Raw genomic sequence first — 24,100 nt, forward strand, 5'->3', positions numbered from 1 at the left:
TAATACCAAAAGCCAAATATCACGTGTTAAAAACATATGTATATGTATAAGCTTGACTTCAATTGTAGGAAAAATGATGGAAACTATCATCAGAGATGCTGTCGAACATCATACAAAAAGTAACTGTTTGATAAATGATAGCCAGCATGGATTCAGATGGAAACATTCTTGCGTGACTTACTTGAATTCTACAACACAGTCATCTCGAATTATGACAAAAGAAACAATATAGACTTTGCAAAAACTTTTTATAACGTTCCCCACGTAAGGCTACTTACTAAATTAGCTTCACACGGAGTATGTGGTAGCCTATTAAGTTGGACTAGAAATGGGTTAAATGATCGAAAACAGAGAGTTCATTTAAATGGTAAAACTTCTAGATGGAAAAATGTTACGAGTGGAGTTGCTCAGGGTTCCGTTCTTGGGCCACTTCTATTCATAGTATATATAAGTGATATAGACCACGGACTAAAATCTATTGTCTCCAAATTTGCTGATAATACGAAACTGTGCGGAATGGCAAACGATCACTTAAATCAATTAAATATTCAAGAAGATTTAGATAAATTACAACAACGTTCTGAAAAGTGGCTAATGAAATTTAACTTAAAATGCTGGAAGATACAAGACAAACACTAAATGAAACCCTAAAGAAAGGAGGAAATCTGGTAATTATGGGTGATTTTAAAAAGAAATATGTTGGGAAGAAATGAGTGTGAAAGGTGGAAAAGATCACTGGGGAAACATATTACCGGAAATGTCCATTGATTACACATTGACGCAATGGGTCAAGGAAAATACCAGATATAAAAATAACAATGAATCATCAAAATTGATTTGACATTCACATTAGAACCCGAAATTGTGGATAAAATCAAATACAAGATGCCAATTGGAAAAAGTGGTCATATACTATTAGAACTAGAATTAAATGAAGAAACATAGAAAAAATGAAAAACACAGAAACGGAAGACTAATGTATAACAAAACAGATTTTAAGAAACTTGGAAAATTCTTTCAAGAAGCAAATTGGGAAAAATTTGATAATGGAGAAACAAAGGTGGAAGAGAAATAGACAATTTGGAAGGAAATCTATAAGGAAGGAGTGGACATGTATGTACCTATACAAAAACAGGAAAGGGTATACGTATCCTGTATCCTGGTAGAAAAAAAAAGTGAGGCAAAAGACAAGAGATAAAGCCTGGAAAATATGGGGGGAAAATCTGAATAATGGAAAATATACACCAAACTAAGAAATGAAAATAGAAAAATACATAGGGAAGAAAAAGGAAATTATGAAAAGGCCATAATAGACAAATGTAAAGATCAACCCAAGTTATTTTATAGATATGTAAATGGCAAATTAAAAAACAAACAGGAAATACTTAAGTTATGTCACAAGATATAGAAATGGCAGATATTAAGAACACTTCAAATCTGTATTCACCAAACAAAAAGAAAATCTACAAAACTGTGTTAGAAGAAATGAAGTAAGATTTCCTCAAATGAAGGAATTAAATATTATTCAGAATGAAATAAGGAAGCAAATATTAAAGCTTGACATTAACAAATGACATGGGCTGGACGGAGTTGCAAATTAGATACTAAGGGAATGTATACATGAACTAACAGGAAAAATATACAAAATAATTGAATGCTCACTCAAAGAAGGAAAATTACCAGGAGACTGGAAAAATGCCAATATAGTGCCAATATACAAGGGGGGAAATAAAGAAGACCCAACAAATTATAGACCAGTGTCCCTAATGAGTGCAATAGTTAAAATTTGTGAGAGAATCATCAAAGATAGATGGACAAAATATCTGGAGGAGAACAATATACCGATCCCGAGCCAATTGGGATTCAGACAGGGAAGATCATGTACCATTAATTTGATTTGTTTCTATTCAAGATTGATAGATATTTTGCAAGAAAGGGATGGCTAGGCAGACTGTGCATTCCTGGACTTACAAAAGGCATTTGATAAGGTACCAAACAGAAAATTGCAATATAAACTGGAAACAATAGGAGGCATACATGGAAGACTAATAAACTGGATGGAGGATTTGCTACATGGAAGAAAAATGAGAGTAGTGCTCAGAGACAAATATTCAAAATGGGGAGAAATGAGTAGTGACATCCCAGATGGGTCAGTACTAGCTCCAATAATGTTTTCTATTTATTCAGAATGAAATAAGGAAGCAAATATTAAAGCTTGACATTAACAAATGACATGGGCTGGACGGAGTTGCAAATTAGATACTAAGGGAATGTATACATGAATTAACAGGAAAAAGGTATTGCTAAAAAGAGACAGGCTTATAAGAAATATAAGTGCTCGGGTGCATCTAATGACTATGAAAGTTATGTATCAATACAGAGAAATTTAAAAAAGACAATAAGAAAAAGAAAACGACAATACGAAATGAACATCGCTGAGAAATCCAAAGAGAATCCCAAAGAATTCTATAGTTACATTAGAGATAAAAAGGTTGTTAGGAATCACATTGGTCCACTATTATCTGCTGACGGTCAACTTGAATATTCAAATGAAGGAATGTGTAATATCTTAAACAATTATTTTAGCTCGGTATTCGTAAACAAAACACCTCAAGGTGAATTCCAAACTGAAACCTGTGAAAAGTCTAGGGTAAACTTACTCACTACGGTAAATATAACAAAAGAAAAAATTAAAAGGTGTATAGACAAACTCAAAGTTAATAAAACACCAGGGCCTGACGGTTGGCATCCAAGAATCTTAAAGGAAATGAAAAATGAGATTGTTGTTCCATTAGATATTATTTTCAAGAAATCCATCATATCCGGAGATGTCCCAAGAGAATGGAAGCTAGCTAACGTTACTCCCATATTAAAAACAGGTGACAAAAAGAAACCAAATAACTATAGGCCTATAAGTTTGACTTCGATCGTAGGAAAAATAATGGAAACTATCATCAGAGATGCTATCAAACATCATTTAGAAAGTAACCGTTTGATAAATGATAGCCAGCATGGTTTCAGACGGAAACGTTCTTGCGTGACTAACTTACTCGAATTCTACAGCACAGTTATCTCGAATTATGACAAAAGAAACAATATAGATTTAGTATATCTAGACTTTGCAAAAGCTTTTGATACCGTCCCACACGAAAGACTACTTACTAAATTAGCTTTGCATTGAATAAGTGGTAGTCTATTAGGTTGGACTAGTAATTGGTTGAATGATCGAAAACAGAGTTGTTTTAAATGGAAAAACTTCTGGATGGAAAAGTGTTGCAAGTGGAGTTCCTCAGGGTTCCGTTCTTGGGCCACTTCTATTCATAGTATATATAAATGATTTAGACCATGGACTAAAATCTACTGTTTCCAAATTTGCTGATGATACAAAACTGTGCGGAGTGGCAAATGATCACTCAAACCAATTAGATATTCAAGAAGATTTAGATAAATTACAGCAATGGTCTGAAAAGTGGCAAATGAAATTTAACACAAGTAAATGCAAGGTAATACACATAGGTAAAAATAACAGTAAGTACGATTACAAGTTATTTGGAAATTCGTTAACAAAAGTGGATAGTGAAAAAGATCTCGGCGTAATTATCAGTAACGACCTCAAATCATCCAAGCAGTGTATTTCAGCCTCTGAGAAAGCAAATAAGATTCTAGGACTGATTGTGCGATCTTTTGATTTCAAAAGTCCATCACTCATTAACAAGCTATATAAATCATTAGTTCGTCCACATTTGGAATATGTTGTTTCTGTATGGTCACCGAATCTCATTAAAGACATTGATAGATTGGAAAAAGTACAACGGCGAGCCACAAAACTGATTCCAAATATCAATAATAAATCATATGAAAATCGACTAAAACATATGAATCTGTTTTCCCTAAAAAAGCGTAGGCTCAGAGGTGACTTGATACAGGTCTTTAAAATTCTAAAGGGAATTGACAACATCAAAAGTGACAACATTTTTACATTGAATGAGAATCAGACAAGAAACAATGGTCTTAAACTCTCCGGAAATAGATTCAATTTGGAAGTAGGTAGAAACAACTTTGCCAACTGTGTAGTTAATGAATGGAATAAAATTCCTGCACAGCTAGTGCAATGTAGTTCAGTTCGAAGCTTTAAGAATCATTTAGATAAATACCTAAGTAAGATGCTGTAATGATTATAATCTATCTTATATTATTTGTTTTTGTTTTGTTATCATTTGTCTGTCTGATTTTTATTTATTATTAGTTATATGTCAATTTATTATTATTTACTATTTACCTGTTTGTTTATTATTTAACTATACCTATGCATTTATTTATGTATTTTATTTGTTATTTACATTATCATAGTTTTTATTTATCATTTTATTATTAATATGATTTTTTTTTCGCATCCGACCTAGATATGGACCAGGGGGTCTCCTGTCGGCATGCTCCGCCTTTGTAATCCTTTGTAATGACATGGACGAAAGTATTGAATGCTACATGAACTTCTTTGGAGATGATGCAAAGTTATTAAAGAGAATAAGATCCGAAATAGACTGTGAGTCATTAGAGTGATCTGAACAAAGTCTCAAGAGTGGAACAAGAGATGGGAAGTAGATTTCAACATCAAGAAATGCAGTATAATCGAATTTGGAAAAAAGCAAGAACAGAATACCAGGACACTATAAACTAATGAAAAAGAAGTAAAGAAAGTAAATTCAGAAAGGGACCTAGGAGTAATCATCAACAAAGACAGGTCACCAAATAAACTTATAAATGAAATAGTCAGAGAAACATACAATTTGTTGAAATCAATAAAGGTGGCTTTTAAATACCTGGGTAAGGAAATGATAAAAAAAAAAATATTACAAACACTGATAAGGCCAAAACTGGAATATGCAGCGCTGATATGGTCACCCAATATAAAAAAGAATATAATATACCTGTCTGGGGTATTGGATGCATGTTGTTATGTCAAAGTAGCATGCATGCAGTTGATACTTTTGGGTCTATATGGGGCACCCCTACGGATCAGAGCCACACATCACTTTGTCCATTATGCTGTCCCCCAACCCCTTGTCTGTCTTGTACCATTACTCTGAATTTCATTTCCTTGTTTCGCCTACCCTGTGGTGGGGGGAAGAATACTGCCACCAAGTATTTCCACTTGGATCATAAGAGGTGAGAAAAACGAGACGGGGATTGGGACCAGGCATCCTTCTCCCTGTAGCCCCACAGGGGTTATTCCTAAAAAAAATAAAGGCATAAGAGGGTCAGGAGTTTTCCAACCTGCACCCTAAAGTTTGGGTTTTTTAATGTGCTTGGATGTGGTACAGATGAGAGTAAAAGGGAAGAGATAGGTAGTATGTTTGTGAGAAGATGGATGTGTTGGCCTTGAGTGAAACTAAGTTGAGAGGGAAGTGCGAGTCTGAGTTTGGGAGTGTAATTGGGAGGTATTCAGGGGTGAAGAGAGGGCGAGGGAGGGAAGGGGTGGCTATTCTAGTAAGTGAAGAGATAGGTAAACGTGTAGTGGAGTGGAATGAGGTTTCCTCAAGGATAATGTGGATGAAGGTGAAATTGGGAAAGGAGATGTGGGTTTTTGTAAGTGCATATGGGCCTGGTAATGAGAAGAGTGTAGAAGAAAGGGAGGCTTTTTGGATAGATTTAAATGAGTGCATAGCGAGATTAGGGAGGAACGTCAATGTAGTACTACTGGGAGATCTTAATGCTAGGGTAGGAAATGAACCAATTGACGGAATGGTTGGGAAATGTAGAGTTCCAGGAAAGAATCGTAGTGGAGAGTCGATGATGGAGATGTGTCTAGTGAGTTGATGATAGCAAATACAGTATTTCGGAAGAAAGTCAAGCATAAGTACACATGGGAGAGGGTGGTGGATAGAGCATTAATGGACTATGTAGTGGTAGATAGGAGCATAATAGGAAGAGTTAAGGATGTACATGTGCTAAGGGGAGAGAGTGGGGTAATATCAGATCATTTTTTGGTGGAAGGTAAGTTGAGAGTAGAGGATAGATGGAGAAAGAGGAAAAGGACAAAAGGTAGGGAGGTGCTTAAAGTGAACTCTTTGCATGAAAATGAAAGAGAAGAGTACAAGCTGAAAGAGTAGTGGGAGGGAGTGAAGGATTGAGTAGAACTAGTAGTGGAGAAGGAATGGGGATGGTACAAGGAGGGACTCACAAAGTGTGCAAAGATGGTATGTGGGACAAGAAGGATGGGAGGAAATAGAAGGAAGGGTAGTGAATGGTGGGATGAGGAAACAAAGAAGGTTGTAGAAGAGAAGAAGCGAGCTTTCACAGATTGGTTACAAAATAGGACGAGGGAGTCATAGGAGAGGTACAAAGAAAAGAAAAGAGAAGTAAAGCACAAGGTAAAGGAGGCAAAGAGGAGAGCAGATGCGAAATGGGGTAAGAGTATGACAGAAAGTTTTGAAAGAAATAAAAAGATGTTTTGGAAAGAAATTAAGAGAGGAAGAGGAGGCAAATCAAGTAGAGAAGAAAAGGTAAAAGGTGCAGATGGAGAGATGATAATTGAAGAGAAGGCTGTAAGGGGAAGATAGGCAGAATATTTTAGGGAGTTACAAAATGTGAAGGAGGATAGAGAGGGAAAGATAGTTGCAGTGGGAAATGCTAAGAAAATGACTGGGATGAGTGAGGAAAATGGAGGACAATTAAGGAAGGATGAAGTGAAGGCAGTTGTTAAGATGATGAGAGCAGGTAAGACACCTGGTCTGGATGGATGCCATGCAGAATGTCTAAAAAAAGAAGGTACAGTGATGGTGGAATGGCTGGTGAGGTTATTTAATGTTTGCTGGAGAGAGGGTAGAGTACTGGAGGACTGGAGGAGTGCCTGTATAGTTCCTCTTTACAAGGGTAAAGGGGACAATTGTAAGTGTAGTGGTTTCAGAGTGATGAGCTTGTTAAGTGTAGCTGGGAAGGCTTAAGGGAGGATCTTGACTGAGAGGAGTAGGAGATGAACAGAGGGAGTGATTGGCGAGGAGCAGTGTGGATTAAGGACAGGTAGAGGTTGCATAGATCAGATTTTTGTGGTCAGATATGTGAGAAAGCTATAGAAAAAGATAAGGATGTTTTTGGGGCTTTTATAGATCTGGAAAAGGCTTATGAAAAGGTAGACAGGAAGGCACTGTGGGAGGCCTTGCAGACATATGGGATAGGAGGAAAGCTTCTAGGAGCTGTCAAGAGTTTTTACGAGAGTAGTAGAGCTTGTGTCAGGATTAGAAATGGAGAGAGTGAGTGGTTCGAGGTAAAGGTGGGACTTCAATAGGGATGTGTTATGTCGCCCTGGCTGTTCAACTTATACATGGATGGGGTGGTGTGAGAGGTAAATTCAAGGGTGGTGGGTCAGGGTTTGAAGATGGTTAAAGAAAATGGAGGAAAGTGGGAGGTGAGCCAGTTGTTTTTTGCGGATGACACTGCGTTTGTAGCAGGATCAGAGGAGGGATTGAGGAAGTTGGTGACAGAGTTTGGGAAAGTGAACAGAAGGAAGAAAGTTGAAGATAAATGTCGTTAAAAGTAAGGTGATGAGATGTACAAGGGGTGAAAGTGGCAGCAAACTGGAAATGAATGTTAAGGGAGAACTGGAAGAAGTGGATAGTTTTAGATACTTGGCGCAAATGTGGCAGGAAAAGGTGGAGTGGAGATGGAGGTAGAATGTAGATTGATAGAAGCGAGTAAATGCCTTGGTGTATTAAAAAGTGTAATGAGGAATAAATATTTGGGAATGGATGATAAGAGGAGACTGTATGAAGGAGTGATTGTGCCAACAGCACTATGGGGCACAAACATGGAACATAAGAGAGGAAGAAAGAGTTTGAATGTGTTTGAGATGAGGTGTCTGAGAAGTTTGACTGGGGTTACTAGGCTGGATAGAGTGAGAAATGAGGAGGTGAGGAGGAGAACAGGGGTGGTAAGGGAGTTGGGAGATAGGGTTGATGAAGAGTATTTGGATGGTTTGGACACATGGAAAGAATGAGTGAAGAAAGACTAGTAAAAGAGGTATGGGAGGTAGATGTGGAGGGAGTGACATGAGGGGGCGACCTAGGATGAGGTGGATGGATAGGGTGAAAGGGGCTTTGGGGAAAAGGGGAATGTTTGTTGAGGAAGGATGAGAGAGAACAGAAGACAGGGGTGAATGGAGAATGGTTGTATATGGATGATGTTGTGATGCATGAGGTGGAATGGGTGGGGGGATGGGGGGTGAGGTAGTATGTGTGAGAAAAATTTGATGCAGCCCAAAGGGATTTCTCCCTATCTTCTCCTTTTCTGCATGAGGGGACGGAGAGGGGGGGTCGCCGATTTAATGAAGCGGCCTTGCTGTGGATGTGCTGTGTCTTGTGACACTGCCTCTGACCCAGAGCAGTGGACAAGATGCAGGGATGACCCATCATCCAGGAGGTGTCAAGATAAGAGGGAGTGTGGAGGGTGCAGGGGAGTGGAGTGTATTAGGGATGGAATGGGTGGGAATGGTTTTTATGCCTTTTTCTTTTTGGCTACCTCCCTTGTAAGGGGGAAAAATTCTTTGATATATGTGTGTAGAAAGAATACAAAGAGCAACGATAAAGATGGCCACAACACTTTCAAACTTGACATATGAACAAAGACTGGCCAAACTGGAATTACCAACCCTGGAACAAAGATGAGAACAAGGGAACCTACTAACCATCTACAGGATTATGAAAGAAAAGGATTACCTTGATAGAGAGGAATTATCAAGAAGGAACAGAGGAAAAACAAGAGGACATGAAATGAAACTCAAAAAGGGAAGCTACAGAAGAGACCTGAAAAAGCACAGCTTCCCACACAGGGTGATAGACATATGGAACAAATTGGATGAAAAAATAGTGTGTACAAACACCATAAAATAATTCAAGAACAAACTTGATCTTGAGAGAAACAAAAACGGGTCACTATGAGCATAGCTCCCCTTCCCGTAAAATACAACTAGGTAAATACAACTATATATATTGAGACATTGTGACAGGTTTGAGGAAGGAGGAAGAGAAAGACACAGGTCTAGAGCTGAGTTTATTCCTGACCGTTTTTGCTTACAGCTTCTTCAGAGGAATGTTGATCCTGCATGACACTTACGGTATACGTAGTGGTCCGACACCACAATCCCACCAACTGGGCAAGGGATGTGGGTTGGTGGACAGAGACCTGTAAATAATCAATTGAGAATAAATAAAATAAAATGAATAAGATAAAATAAAACGAGTTTCTCAATTCATGTATTCAAAATGAGTAAGAATGTAAAATTAATGAGAAAACTTGCGTGAGTGTGGAATTTGGAACCTGCCGGACAAAAGATCATTGGATGTTTTGACCACTGATCTAAGTTGACGCCATGTTTGTGTTACTCCTAACAGCTGCGTATTTTGCTATGTATTTAGACCATTTTATGTCCCCTACCTTTTGGTTCATGTTTTGGAAAGAAATCAAGAGAGGAAGAGGAGGCGAATCAAGTAGGGAAGAAAAGGTAAAAGGTACAGATGGAGAGTTGATAATGGAAGAGATGGCAGTGAGGGGAAGATGGGCAGAATATTTTAGGGAGTTGCTGAATGTGAAGGAGGATAGGGAAGGAAAGATAGCTGCAGTGGGAAATGCGAAGAAAATGAGAGTGATGAGTGAGGAGAATGGAGGAGAAATAAGGAAGGATGAGGTGAAGGCAGTTGTAAAGATGATGAAAGCAGGTAAGGCACCTGGTCTGGATGGATGTCATGCAGAATGTCTGAAAAAGGGAGGTTCAGTGATGGTGGACTGGTTGGTGAGGTTATTTAATGTTTGCTGGAGAGAGGGTAGAGTACCGGAGGACTGGAGTAGTGCCTGTATAGTTCCTCTTTACAAGGGAAAAGGGGACAAGTGTGAATGTAGTAATTTCAGAGGGATTAGCCTGTTGAGTGTAGTAGGGAAAGCTTATGGGAGGATCTTAATTGAGAGGATTAGGAGAGGAACAGAAGGAGTAATTGGTGAGGAACAGTGTGGATTTAGGACGGGTAGAGGTTGTGTAGATCAGATCTTTGTGGTAAGACAGATATGTGAGAAAGCTATAGGAAAGGGGAAGGATGTTTTTTGGGCTTTTATGGATCTGGAAAAGGCTTATGATAGGGTAGACAGAAAGGCACTGTGGGAGGTTATGCAGATTTATGGGATAGGAGGAAAGCTTTTGGGAGCTGTTAAGAGTTTTTATGAGAGTAGTAGAGCATGTGTTAGGATTGGAAATGGAGAGAGTGAGTGGTTTGAAGTAAAGGTGGGACTTCGTCAAGGATGCGTTATGTCGCCCTGGCTGTTCAACTTATACATGGATGGGGTGGTGCGAGAGGTGAATGCTAGGGTAGTGAGTCAGGGATTGGAGATGGTTAAAGAAAATGGAGAAAAGTGGGAGGTGAGCCAGCTGTTGTTTGCGGACGACACTGCGCTTGTGGCAGGGTCAGAGGAGGGATTGAGGAAGCTGGTGGCAGAGTTTGGGAGAGTATGTGATAGAAGAAAGCTAAAGATAAATGTGGGTAAAAGTAAGGTGATGAGATGTACAAGGGGTGAAAGTGGCAGTAGACTGGAAGTGAATATTAAGGGAGAGCGACTGGAGGAAGTGGATAGTTTTAGATACTTGGGTGCAAGTGTAGCAGGAAAAGGTGGAGTGAAGGTGGAGGTAGAATGTAGATTGAGAGAAGCGAGTAAATGCCTTGGTGGTTTAAAGAGTGTAATGAGGAATAGACATTTGGGAATGGATGCGAAGAGGAGACTGTATGAAGGAGTGATTGTGCCAACAGCACTGTATGGGGCAGAAACATGAAACATAAGAGAAGAAGAGAGAAGGAGTTTGAATGTGTTTGAGATGAGGTGTCTGAGAAGTATGGTGGGGGTTACTAGGCTGGATAGAGTGAGAAATGAGGAGGTGAGGAGGAGAACAGGGGTGAAAAAGGATTTGGGAGATAGGGTTGATGAAAGAATATTAGGATGGTTTGGACACATGGAAAGAATGAGTGAAGAAAGACTAGCAAAAGAGGTATGGAAGGCAGATGTGGAGGGAGTGAACATGAGGGGACGTCCTAGGATGAGGTGGATGGATGGGGTGAAGGGGGCTTTGGGGAAGAGGGGAATGTCTGTTGAGGAAGGAAGGGAGAGGACGGAAGACAGAGGTGAGTGGAGAATGGTTGTATATGGATGATGTTGTGACTGCATGAGGAGGAATGGGCGGGGGGGTGGGGTAGTATGTGTGAGTAAATTTTGACGCAGCCCGAAGGGATTTCTCCCTGTCCTCGCCTTATATGCAAAGGGGGACGGAGAGGGGGGGTCGCCGATTAAATGAAGCGGCCTTGCTGTGGATGTACTGTGTCTTGCGACACTGCTTCTGACCCAGGGCGGTGGGCAGGGTGCAGGGATGACCCGTCATCCAGGAGGTGCTCAGATGAGAGGAAGGGTGGGAGGGATGTGGAGTGTATTTAGGGATGAAATGGGTGGGAGTGTTTTTATGCCTTTCCCTTTTTGGCTACCTCCCTTGGAAGGGGGAAAAAGCCTTGGTATATGTATGTATGTATGTATGTATAAGGCCACAATTACCTTTCTCTGTCTCTTTGTTAGGCCTTTTCTCAATACTTCTGCCTCTTGCCACTTGGGTAGATGTTTCTCTTTTTCCGTGTGGCTCACCAGCGCATTTGAGAGGCGATGGTTTCTTAAATCTGCCTAGTACCCCCTAATTCTCTTTTGAAGACCTCTATGGTTTTGGCCAAAGTAAGCCTTCTTACATTTGCTAAAAGGGATCTTGTAGACTACACTTAGGTCGTTACTTACCTTTGTTGTTAGTGTTACCATGTGTCCTGTTTTCTTACCTGTAAGTGAAACCGGTCAGGAATAAACTCAGCCCTAGACCCGTGTCTTTCTCTTCCTCCTTCCTCAAAACTATATATATATACATGTGAAGTATGTATGTGCCCAGTATAATTATTCAACAATCCTAGTAAAGGGAAAATCACTCATGGCAAATAGACTTTTACCTCAAAGTTATTCAACTTTGGACAATGATAAGTACTGACAGCAAAATTTCTGAAGAATTTCTAGCATTTCCAGCTGATTCTGACCAGGCAGTGGGAGGCTGCCTCCTTCACTCCAAGGTGGTTGTGAAGGCCAGGCTGCCTGCCTTTCTGTGCCAAACTACCTATTGCCTATGTGCCTGCTTGCCTTCAGACAAACAAAAAGACAGACAGAGAGGTAGAGTGAATGATATATATATATATACACATATATATATATATATACACATATATATATATATATATATATATATATATATATATTTAGATAGAGAGAGAGAGAGAGAGAGAGAAACAGGGAGAGATTAAGAAGAGAGGGAGAGAGAAAGGGAGAGAGACAAAGAGATATGTAGATTCCAATCTCTTATCACTAATTATTTAAATACGGAAAAATATAAATATATAATAAACAATAGAAATAAAAAGATAACTAAATAATGATGAAAAATACATGACAAAAATTAAAAAATATGCAATAAATAATAGTGATAATAAATTGAAAATAAACAATAATTGATAAATAGTAGATTAAAATGAAAACCAATAAGTAATGTCATAAGTACAAAATAATAAGTAATGAATAATAAATAATTAATAACAAGTAATTATTAATCATTAGTATTAGTAGATAATTAATCAATGAATAATGAACAACAAATCTTAAACAATGAATAAAAAAAAATGAATAAAAATACATACATTGAACAATGAACATTAAATGATTAAAAACCAGCAGATAATAAATTAAAGACAATAAATAATAAATAATTATTTATTAATAAATAAATAAAAAATTGACATTTTTTGGCAAAATTATCTAGCTGGTGACAGTTATTTGGTAACAGTCCACAAGGACCTGATTGGCTGAGAGAGTGGTGATGTCACAGCAACGAGGACAACTGATTGGCCGAGAGTGGTGACGTTACGGCAACGGAGATGACTAATTGGCTGAGAACGCTGACGTCACAGTAACAGAGATGATTGATTGGCCGCTCGCGAAGCGAGCAGCTCTGCAGGCCAAGTGCCCATGGCGAAGCCAGCGCTTGTAGCTAATAAAAATAAATAATGAAAAATTAGTAATAGATAATAAATAAAAATAGTAAATACATACATATGCCAAGGCTTTTTCCCCCTAACAAGGGAGGTAGCCAAAAAGAAAAAGGCATAAATCATTCCCCCCAATTCATCCCTATATACCCTCCACCCTCCCTCTTATCTTACCACCTCCTGGATGACAGGTCATCCCTGCACCCTGTCCACTGCCCTGGGTCAGAGGCAGTGTCACAAGACACAGCACATCCACAGCAAGGCCGCTTCATTAAATTGTCAACCCCCCCCCCCCCTCACACACACACTTTCAACGAACGGACGGCTTGAAGAACGTTCTGAAGAAAAGTGCAGATTGTGGATCCCAACGTAAAGAGAAGTGCCTTTTTGTATTTACAGGGTGGGGGGAAATTGCTCGTGGGGTAGTGGGAAAGTAAGCAAAGAGGAGAAGGGGAGGGATTGCTGGGGAAATGGAAGGTAATGAGGAAGTAGAGGACTTGGCCCTAACAGACCGCCGAAAAGTAAACAAGCGACCGCAAGACGAGCTGGAGGACGACGAAATGTCTAATAAGAATGTCAAGATTAGAAGTATAGATAGGAACAATACAGTAGAAAGTGATGAGAATATTTTCAAGGGATTTAAAGAGAGTGGGGGGACACAAACCCCCCCCCCGAATGACAAGACTAGAGAAGAAAGTTGATAAGGTGATCGAGGACTTGGAGAGTAGGTTAGGTCATATGAACACCATTTTACAAAGGGTTGAAAGATTGGAAGAACTAGAAAAGGCGAATAAAAACTTAACTGATGAAATAGAAGACCTAAAAAGACAGTTAAGAGAAGTAAAGGTGGAGAATGAGGAATTGAAGAAGAATAGTAAAGAAAACAGAGAGACAATAGCTAAAGAAACTAAAAATTGGAAGAAAACCCAAGAAGGAAATAAGGTTTCATTCACTGACATAGTCAAACAGCAATTGAAAGAACATACTGAAGACTCAGTTATTAAAGTGATGAGACAAAAGGAGAATATAGTAAGAGATTTAGCAGACAAGAAGAAATGTATAATTATATTAGGAATGGAAGAGAAACACAACACAGATAGAACCACAAGAATCAAAGAGGAAAATGAAAAAGTAAGCCAATTACTAGAATCAGTTCAGGAAGATGAACCAGAAATTATGAAACAAATCGAAGAGAAATTTAGACTCGGAAAGTATAGCACAGACAAGACCAGACCAATTAAGATTAAATTCAAGTCACAAACAACGGCAGAGAATATCTTATCCAAAACAGGGAAACTAGCAACAAGTGAACAATACAAAAAGATATGGATAAAAAGAGAAATGAATAAAGAGGAAAGAGAGGAAGAAAAGCAGAAAAGACTGGAAGCTAAGGCAAAAAACGAGAACAGAACGGAGTCAGAGAAAGAGAGATTCTATTGGAGAGTAGTGAACATGAAACTAAGGAAGTTCGACATACAAAAGAAAAACATAAGGGAAACAGAGAACACAATGGAAGTGGCAGAAAACTAAGAGTGTCTTACACAAATATAGATGGATTAATAACAGGATTGAATGAGCTGAATGATTATTTGAAGGAAAAAGAACCGGACATAATGGGAATTGTAGAAACAAAATTAAAAGGCCCACTACCACCCAACAGTGTAGGACATGATGCATACAATTATTGGATTAGAAACAGAGAGAAAAAGCAAGGGGGTGGAGTTATGTTCCTGACTAAGAAGGATATAAACGTGAAAGGTGTCATATATGGAAAGAATACAGTAGAGATGATTATGATAGAAGTGGAAGACAGAGATAAGAAGAGCAGAAAATTTGTGATAAATTATGTGCCTCCAAAAACAGCCTCATGGGAGGAGAGTGAACATAAAAGTATGTTAGAGGACACAAAGATAACATTAAATAAAATAATGGAAGATGGAGGAAGAATAGTTATGATGGGCGACTTTAATTGCAAAGAAATCTGCTGGGAAGAAATGACAGTAAAGGGTGGAGACGACTCATGGGGAAACGCTCTACTTGAGATGATTATTGACCACACAATGACACAATGGATACAGGAGAACACTAGGTATAGAAATGAAGAAGAACCATCGAGACTAGACTTATTAATTACATCTGAACCTAGAATAGTGGACAAGATTGAATATAAAACACCAATAGGTAAAAGTGACCACATATTGATTGAACTGGAACTTAATGAAGAAAAATATATGAAAAGAAATGAACAATATAGAAAAGGAAGAATGATGTATGAAAAAACAAACTTTGATAAAATAAGAGAATTCTTTCAACAAGAAAACTGGGAAGAAATATACAAAGAAGAAACATCAGTGGAAAAGAAATGGAATATTTTGACAAAAATTTACAAAAAAGGAGTGGAAAAGTATGTCCCAAGACAAAAACAAGAAAAAGAATATGTAAAATGCTGGTACAACAAAAGTTGTAGGGAGTTAAAAGACAAAAGAGACAAAGCCTGGACCAGATGGAAAGACAGAAAACCTGAAAAATGGAAAATATATACCAGTTATAGAAATGAATATGTACAAACGTGCAGAGAGGAAAAGAGAAAATATGAAAAAGACGTCATAGAAAAATGTAAAGATCAACCAAAACTATTCTACAGATTTGTAAACAATAAACTGAAAAACAAACAGGACTTGGAGAAATTAAGACAAGGGGGAGTTGAATACACTGAGGAAATGGAAATGGTGGAAATTATGAACAAACATTTTAAATCAGTGTTTACAAGGGAGAACATACAACCTGAAGAGATTGAATGGAAAGAGAAAGTCCCCCCTATAGAAAAAATAGAGGTATCAAAGAATGAAATATTGATACACTTGAGTAATCTTGATGTCAGAAAATCACATGGACCAGATGAAATAGCAAACTGGATTCTGAAAGAATGCAGGAATGAACTGGCAGACAAAATACATAGCATAATAAGCAGTTCCTTAAAAGAAGGAAAAGTTCCAGAAGATTGGAAAAAAGCAAATATAGTACCTATATATAAAGGAGGAAATAAAGAAGAACCTACCAACTATAGACCAGTCTCTCTAACAAGTACAATAGCAAAAATTTGTGAAAGAATTATCAAAAATAGATGGGTAAAATACTTGGAAAAAAACAACGTACTAAATCCAAGGCAATTTGGATTCAGACAAGGACGATCATGCGTCACCAATTTAATATGTTTCTATTCAAGGCTAATAGATATAATACAAGAAAGAGATGGATGGGCTGATTGTGCATTTCTAGACCTAAAAAAAGCTTTTGACAAAGTACCACATAAGAAGTTGCTTAAGAAACTAGAATCTGAAGGAGGAATACAAGGTAAATTACTAAATTGGATGGAAGACTTTTTGCAAGAAAGAAAAATGAGAGTAGTGATAAGAAACCAGCACTCAAAATGGAATGAAGTAATAAGCGGTGTCCCGCAGGGAACAGTCCTGGCCCCAATAATGTTTGCTATATATATTAATGATATGGATGAAGGAATTGAAAGCTATATGAGCTTCTTTGCAGACGATGCAAAACTACTGAAAAGAGTGAAAACTGAGGAAGATTGTGAATCACTACAGAGAGATCTAAATAAAGTACAGGAATGGAGTAGGAAGTGGGAGATGGAGTTCAATACAAAAAAGTGTAGTATAATGGAATTTGGAAAAAGCAAAAACAGAATAACAGGATCATATAATTTGGGAGAAGAAGGAATAAAAAAAGTAGAAAATGAGAAGGACCTGGGAGTCATTGTTATGAATAATATGTCACCTGAAAAACATATAAATAAGATTTTTGGAGAAACTTATAATTTAATAAGAACAATCAAAGTGGCATTTACATACCTGGATGAAGAAATGGTGAGGAAAATCCTAATCACCCTGATAAGACCAAGATTAGAATATGCAGCAACAATATGGTCACCAAGTACAAAAAAATGTATAAAAAAACTTGAAAGAATACAAAGAGCAATTACAAAACTGGCACCAACACTCTCAAAACTATCATATGAAGAGAGACTACAAAAACTTGAACTACAGACACTAGAGCAAAGAAGAGAGGAGATTTGATAGCTATTTACAGAATCATGAAAGGCATAGAAATTACTGATAGAGAGAATCTGATAAAATGGGATGACAGAAATACAAGAGGACACGGAAAGAAAATAAAAAAAAGACAGCTATAGAAGAGATCTGAAAAAGAACAGCTTTCCACACAGAGTAATAGACAGTTGGAACAAGTTAGATGAGAAAGTGGTGTGTGCAAAAACAATACATGAATTTAAAAATTGTTTAGATAAAATGAGAAATGAAGACGGGACCCCACGAGCATAGCTCCCCTTCCCGTAAAATACAACTAGGTAAATACATGCAGAACAGTAGAAGACAGGGAGAAATCATTTAGGGCTGCATCAAATTTTGCTCACACATACTACCTCATCCCCCCACCCATTCCACCCCATGCATCACATCATCATCCATATACAACCATTCTCCATTCACCCGTCTTCTGTCCTCTCCCGTCCTTCCTCAACAGACATTCCCCTCATCCTGAAAGCCTTCACCCCATCCATCCATCTCATCCTAGGATGTCCCCTCATGTTCACTCCCTCCACATCTGCCTTCCATACCTCTTTTACTATTCTTTCTTTATTCATTCTTTCCATGTATCCAAACCATATCAATACTCTTTCATCAACACTATCTCCTGGCTCCCTTTCCACCCCTGTTCTCCTCCTCACCTCCTTATTCTATCCAGCCTAGTAACTCCTATCATACTTCTCAGACACCTCATCTCAAACACATTCAAACTCCTTCTCTCTTCCTCTATGATATTTCATGTTTCTGCCCCATACAGTGCTGTTGGCACAATCATTCCTTCATATAGTCTCCTCTTAGCATCCATTCCCAGATGTCTATTCCTCATTACACTTTTTAATACACCAAGGCATTTACTCGCTTCTCTCAATCTACATTCTACCTCCACCTTCACTCCACCTTTTCCTGACACATTTGCACCCAAGTATCTAAAACTATCCACTTCCTCCAGTCGCTCTCCCTTAATGTTCACTTCCAGTCTGCTGCCACTTTTACCCCTTGTACATCTCATCACCTTACATTTACCCATATCTATCTTCAGCTTTCTTCTTTCACACACTCTCCCAAACTCTGTCACCAACTTCCTCAATCCCTCCTCCAATCCTGCCACAGGCGCAGTGTCGTCCGCAAACAACAGCAGGCTAACCTCCCACATTTCTCCATTTTCTTTAGCCATCTCCAATCCCTAACCCACCAACCTTGCATTTACCTCTCGCACCATCCCATCCATGTATAAGTTGAGCAGCCAGGGAGGCATAAACCATCCCTGACGAAGTCCCACCTTTACCTCGAACCACTCACTCTCTCCATTTCTAATCCTGACACATGCTCTACTATTCTCGTAAAAACTCTTGACAGCTACTAGAAGCTTTCCTCCTATCCCGTATATCTGCAGAACCTCCCACAGTACCTTCCTGTCTACCCTGTTGTAAGCCTTTTCCAGATCTATAAAAGCCCAAAAAACATCCTTCCCCTTTCCAATAGCTTTCTCACATGTCTGTCTTACCACAAAAATCTGACCTACACAACCTCTACCTGTCCTAAATCCACACTGTTCCTCACCAATTACTCCCTCTGTTCCTCTCCTAATCCTCTCAATCAAGATCCTCCTATAAGCCTTCCCTACTACACTTAAGGCACGTCCACTAGAAAATCGAACGTTTTATGTTTGGGGTGAAAGTGGCCAAGATTTTTCCTAGTAACTCTCTTGTCTCAGAGAAGATGCCACCAAGTTTTCAAGTCATTTATGCTTATACTTTTTTTATTGTGATTTTTTTTTTCGGGCTAATTTTTGAAAATTTTGAAATTGATTCAGAGGATAGACCTTTGACTGGATACTGATTATTTTTTGTCTTTATAATGGGCTAAGATAGATGAAGAAATGAAGGCAGAATTATTATGTTCTGATCAGTCTGTTATGAGAAAAAATAATCCAAAGTAAGCTGATGAAAAAAGAAAAAAAAAAAAAAAAAAATGTATATATGAAAAAATCCTACTAGTCCATGACAGGACATAAATCTGCCTCCAAATGTTCACCCAGTTCTGCTGAATCCGAAAAGGATTTGCAGTTGAAAATCAGTGAATCAAGTTAAATGTGCAAAAATCAAGTTTTTCAGGAATGAGCATCATAGTTTTTTGTTCATGGCTACTGGTCCCCTTTCATTATTTAGGATGTTATGGTGTTGAAAGGGTATCATAGGCACCACTCTACTCTTTATTGCCAGCTTTTGATTAATTACAGGTTTATATGATGAATCCAGTTAGTATCCACCAGGGTTATATTGCTCAGGTTCCAAGCGTGCACTTTTCCTTTTCTTGGTGCGATGCATCTTTGGCGACAGACGATCTTTATCTGCCATCCTAAGCTGTTTTATGGCAGTACTGGTTGTTGTCCCTCTTGCTGATGGCATATATGCAAGTTCATAACCAAAGATGTGGTTCAGAACTGCAACTTTAGCACAGAATTGAACTCTAGGAAATAGTACATCTCACTCACTTGATGACAAGCTATGAATAAGTCACGTTCACATACTGTATGACAGTACGCTAAGCAGTCGGGTCCCTGTTGCCATATCGTATGCTATTATTTATCAAACAAAAGCATAAATATTGTGCAAAATATGCAGTTTCTTTTGTTAGCAAATATATGTAACAACAGAAAACGTGATATGCAGTACGCAGCACACATGACCCAGCCACAGTAGGGTGGGGGGTATTGTATTATATTCTTTTTTAGATAGTAAAAATCAAGAAACAACATCCATACTCGGCCACAAGATAGCTAATGAGCAAAACTTTTAGAGGAAATATTTTCAGAATTTTGTATCTTTTTTTTTTATATTTTCGTGATTTTCTGATGGACAATCTCCTTAACAAGCTAATCCCTCTGAAACTACTACACTCACATTTGTCCCCTTTTCCCTTGTAAAGTGGATCTATACAGGCACTCCTCCAGTCCTCCGGCACTCTACCCTCTCTCCAGCAAACATAGTAAATATTAAATGGATCTTGTTATGATAAATGATTATAATGATCAATGATATTTAATAAGTATTAAATACTAGATAAGAAATGATAAATTATAAGAAATGAATAATAAACTAGGTATAATAAATGATAGATATCAGATAATACAGTACATATCAAACAAACACATGGGTGATAACATGTAATGAAAAAATATAATGAATGAAAACAATAAATGATTAATACTAATTAAGAGGTAATAAATAACAAATGATAATTAAAAATAATAAATAAGGAATTATGAGTAATGAATAATAGACAATGAAAAAAAATAATACACCATAATAAATAATAAATAACAAATAATAAATCCTAATAAACAATAATAAGAAATAATAAACAATAAAAATAAATAATAAATGATAGTTACTATATAATACATTATAATGAATAGTAAAAATAAGTAATAAATTATAAATAATTTAAATTTAGTGAAATGGGGTAAGACTATGACAGAAAATTTTGAAAGTAATAAAAAGATGTTTTGGAAATAAATTAAGAGAGGAAGAGGAGGCAAATCAAGTAGAGAAGAAAAGGTAAAAAGTGTAGAGGGAGAGATGATAATGGAAGAGAAAGAAGGCTGTAAGGGGAAGATGGGCAGAATATTTTAAGGAGTTGCTAAATGTGAAGGAGGATGGCGAGGGAAAGATAGTTGCAGTGGGAAATGCTAAGAAAATGACCGTGATGAGTGAGGAAAATGGAAGAGAAATAAGGAAGGATGAAATGAAGGCAGTGGTTAAGATGATGAAAGCAGGTAAGGCACCTGGTCTGGATGGATGCCATGCAGAATGTCTGAAAAAAGGAGGTACAGTGATGGTGGACTGGCTGGGGAGGCTATTTAATGTTTGCTGGAGAGAGGGTAGAGTGCTGGAGGACTTGAGGAGTGCCTGTATAGTTCCACTTTACAGGGGAAAAGGGGACAAGTGTGAATGTAGTAGTTTCAGAGGGATTAGCGTGTTAAGTGTAGTTGGGAAGGCTTATGGGAGGATCTTGATTGAGAGGATTAGGAGAAGAACAGAGGGAGTAATTGGTGAGGAACAGTGTGGATTTAGGACAGGTAGAGGTTGTGTGGATCAGATTTTTGTGGTAAGAAAGACGTGAGAAAGCTATTGGAAAGGGGAAGGATGTTTTTTGGGCTTTTATGGATCTGGAAAAGGCTTACAACAGGGTAGACAGGAAGGCACTGTGGTAGGTTTTGCAGATATATAGGAGGAAAGCTTATAGGAGCTGTCAAGAGTTTTTACGAGAATAGTAAAGCATGTGTCAGGATTAGAAATGGAGAGAGTGAGTGGTTCGAGGTAAAGGTGGGACTTCGTCAGGGATGCGTTATGTTGCCCTGGCTTTTCAACTTGTACATGGATGGGATGGTGCAAGAGGTAAATGCAAGGTTGGTGGGTCAGGGATTGGAGATGGTTAAGGAAAATGGAGAAAAGTGGGAGGTGAGCCAGCTGTTGTTTGCGGATGACACTGCGCTTGTGGCAAGATCGGAGGAGGGATTGAGGAAGTTGGTGACAGAGTTTGGGAGAGTGTGTGAAAGAAGAAAGCTGAAGATAAATGTGGGTAAAAGTAAGGTGATAAGATGTACAATGGGTGACAGTGGCAGCAGACTGGAAGTGAGCATTAAGGGAGAGCAACTGGAGGAAGTGGATAGTTTTAGATACTTGGGTGTGAATATGTCAGGAAAATGTGGAGTGGAGATGGAAGTAGAATGTAGATTGAGAGAAGCGAGTAAATGCCTTGGTGTATTAAAAAGTGTAATGAGGAATAGATATTTGGGAATGGATGCTAAGAGGAGACTGTATGAAGAAGTGATTGTGCCAACAGCACTCTATGGGGCAGAAACATGGAATAGAAGAGATGAAGGGAGAGGGAGTTTGAATTCGTTTGACATGAGGTGTCTCAGAAGTATGACAGGCTAGATAAAGTGAGAAATGAGGAGGTGAAGAGGAGAACAGGGATGGAAAGGGAGTTAGGAGATAGTGTTGATAGTGTATTGGGATGGTTTGGACACATGGAAAGAATGAGTGTAGAAAGACTAGTAAAAGAGGTATGGAAGGCAGATGTGGAGGGAGTGAACATGAGGGGATGTCCTAGGATGAGATGGATGGATGGGGTAAAGGGGGCTTTTGGGAAGAGGAGAATGTCTGTTGAGGAAGGACGGGAGAGGACAGATGACGGTTGCATGGAGAATGGTTGTATATGGATGATGTTGTGATGCATGAGGTGGAATGGGTGGGGGGATGGGGGGTGAGGTAGTATGTGTGAGCAAATTTTGACGTAGCCCGAAGGGATTTCTCCCCGTCTTCTCCTTTTATGCATGGGTGGGATGGAGAGGGGGTCGCCAATTTAATGAAGCGGCCTTGCTGTGGATGTGCTGTGTCTTGTGACACTGCCTCTGACCCAGGGCAGTGGACACGGTACAGGAATGACCCGTCATCCAGGAGGTATTAAGATGGGAGGGAGGGTGGAGGGGAGTGGAGTGTGTTTGGGGATGGAATGGGTGGGAATAATTTTGTGCCTTTTTCTTTTTGGCTACCTCCCTTGTAAGGGGGAAAAAGCCTTGGTAATGTATGTATATATTATATAATATATAATATATAAGATATATATAATAAATTATCAATAATATATAAAATATTTGATAGATATTAAACAATAAGTAATAACATGTTATAAGTAATTATACATAAATACTAGGTGATAAATGACAGATAAAATATATATAATATTTCTTTGTCGCGGCTCGTGCCGCTTAAATTGTTCTTATCGGCTTAAGAAACCTGCACAGCGAAGCTATAGCGATAATCCTATACCACACTCCTGGTCATATGGCCAATTCCCGAAGGTTGAGTGTGGTTGAATTTTCCGCCAAAATCATCGGAAATTTAAAATTCCCGGCTCTGTGCAGGCATGCGCATTGTCGACCCCACCTCCCCCTCCCTACCCCTCCCTTCTTACCCGGCTGCCCGGCTTGATGAGCTCACTTCAATGAGAAATGAAGGCTTCGCCTGTGGGAGGAGGGAGGGACCCTAAATCTGTGCAGGTTTCTTAAGCCGATAAGAACAATTTAAGCGGCACGAGCCGCGACAAAGAAATATTATCGGCTGAAAGAAACCTGCACAGCGAAGCTATGCATAAGACGAGGACAGGTGGGAGGAGAGGTGAAGCCTGATTCAAACCGTTATTACGTGTGTCTTTCCTATGGGAGACTTATTCATTTTATCACTCAGTAGAGGGGAGAAAGAAACGTCAAGTACCCACGCCGAAGAATGTGACATGCACAACATTGCACTGTTCACACGATGCGTAAATTATACGAAATTCGTATCCTGTTCAGCGGTTTCTGGCCCCTCCCCACTTCTCGATCGCCCTTTGCCCCCTCCACCCCTTTTTTTTTTTTTTTTATGAGATGATAGGGGTGGAGCCGTTTCCATGGCGACACATGGGCCAGGGGTGACCGAGTGGTAGAGACACCGTGTCCCCAAGGGAGTCGTCGATGTTCAGCCCCTAGGTCCCGCACCCGCTCCACCGAGTGGGCGCGGAGAAACGCCAGCGATGCCACAAAGTCCCTGATGCTGTGGGCGTGCGGGGCATGGCCCGGGTCGGCTCTCTCCCACAGAGCGGAAAGGCAGGTGTGCCCGGGACCTCGGGGTTAGGGGAATCCTAAATTTCGAGTTATAGAAGAGATGATCCTCAAAAATCTCTTCCGTGTGGTCCACGTAGTCTTCGAACGCACGGACCGGGCGCAATGGATGTGGGCGTCCTCCCTCCCGGAAGGATTGTATTCTGAGAGGGCCAATCATGTCGTCCGCTCGGCCGTTCCTGGCCAGGAATGTTGGTGATGGAGAGAGGGTTAGGGCC

The sequence above is a fragment of the Oratosquilla oratoria genome, chromosome 33 (assembly GCF_046742065.1).
Source record: "Oratosquilla oratoria isolate Oo_2021 chromosome 33, ASM4674206v1, whole genome shotgun sequence".
Taxonomy (NCBI): Eukaryota; Metazoa; Arthropoda; class Malacostraca; order Stomatopoda; family Squillidae; genus Oratosquilla; species Oratosquilla oratoria.